The sequence below is a fragment of the Ochotona princeps genome, chromosome 1, assembly GCF_030435755.1.
Source record: "Ochotona princeps isolate mOchPri1 chromosome 1, mOchPri1.hap1, whole genome shotgun sequence".
NCBI lineage: Eukaryota > Metazoa > Chordata > Mammalia > Lagomorpha > Ochotonidae > Ochotona > Ochotona princeps.
This window is the reverse complement of record NC_080832.1, coordinates 18553733-18555319: the sequence shown is the minus strand read 5'-3', so window position 1 is coordinate 18555319 and position 1587 is coordinate 18553733. Positions and strand designations below refer to the sequence as shown.

The window sequence follows — 1587 nt, the reverse complement described above, 5'->3', positions numbered from 1 at the left end:
CAATTTGTCATGGCATCCTAGCTAGTGTGTGGAGAAGAATCACTTCACATCTTAATGTCTTTTTTTGCCAAAACAAAGCCATTTGTAATTTTAGTGGCGAGAGAAAAAGACACAAACGTCATGGGAAGTATAATATGATTTTCTGGTCCTGATGACTGGCGTTTTCCTTTAGGGAGATTATAAGGTTTTGAGAATAAAATTCAGGTCATGCAGCTTGTTTCACATCCCATGCAACAGACCTAGATGAATGTCTTAGGTAATTGCAAAGATGGAGTTTTGTGTGTGTGAGCAAAAATATTGTTGCAGCAGAAAATGATTCACAATTACAAAATGCTACTGTTCTGATATTGTAAATAAAGATGTTCTTTCACGCAAGGGCCATGCCATTGATTCTTTTTTTTCCCCATGGTCACCTGCTTTTATTCAAGGCCCCGTCCCAGGGCCACGTGGATGCCTAACTTGCTGGGACACAGGAAGAAGGGGTCGTGGTGACCCTCCCAGGACACACCAAGAGCCAGGACAGGCCCAGAAGCACCACCACCTTCTGGTCAGCCCGGCACCCTTTGCCCCTGGGGGCCACCGTGGCCAGCACCAGGGAGGGGCTAGGCCTCACTGCTGGGGCCCCTGGGGGATCTAGCAGTGTCCCAGGTCCCGAGCACCTGGGTCATCTTGGAGCTGAGTGAGGAGCTAGGTGGTGTCTAAGCCAGGGAAGGGAAGGGAAGGGAAGGGAAGGGAAGGGAAGGGAAGGGCCGGTGCGCTGCCCATGCTGGGGGCAGGCGGTGTTGCCCAAGAGCGCCCCTGCATGGGGGGCAGGGCCCTTGTCCCTCTAGACCCTAAAGGAGCCGGGGGCTGGGGCTACAGCAGGTCAGGTTATAGAGCTGGGGCCTGGGGCTGGGGTGAGCAGAGCCAAGTGGCACCTGGGTGGGGGAAGCAGGGGCAGGCATGTGGGGGCAGTAGCTGGGGTGATGGGCCTCGGAGTCATCCTCCCATGGCAGGCGGGGCTCCATCAAGCACAGCCCGCCCTGTAGGACTTCTTGGCGCCCTGCGGGATGCGGCGCCTCAAGTCGCTCAGGTCAACGGGCTTGAAGCTCTTGAGGCTGGGGTTGGGGACCTTCTCCACGTACTCCTCCACCAGGCCCCACTCGCTGCCTCCAAAGGTCTCTTTCCACACCCTGCCAGGCCTCGTAGATGAAGCGAATATTCTCTTCGTGGGCGGGGGTGAAGATCTCGCTGCTCATGGGGGGTCGCGGGGGCTGCTGTTTCTCCTGGCGTTGTACAGGACTCTGGGCACACGGGAGCTGGTCATTGCTGGGGTGTCCGGGCCCAGTGTCCTGCTCATGCCATTGATTCTTGAGTATTATCTTAACTTCACTGAGGAAACTTTGCAAAGTCATAAATGATGTATGAACCAATGAAGTGTTTGCAAGATTCTGACAAAGTCAGTTAGTATCAAAAGAACAGGCATAAATAACTTAGTCCCTTACTGAATAAATCATACAGTTAAGTCAAAAGAATGAACCAGAAGGGATCTAGATTGTGTTGCAATTTATATGGATAGATCCTGCTTTAATTGTAGCTGTGGTGTAA

General features: G+C 52.8%; 1 pseudogene; it reads right to left on the bottom strand.

Annotated features, from left to right (window-relative positions):
* Positions 1–947: 947 nt before the first annotated feature.
* Positions 948–1329, bottom strand: LOC105941946 (mapk-regulated corepressor-interacting protein 1-like; annotated as a pseudogene).
* Between the last annotated feature and the right edge of the window lie 258 nt (positions 1330–1587).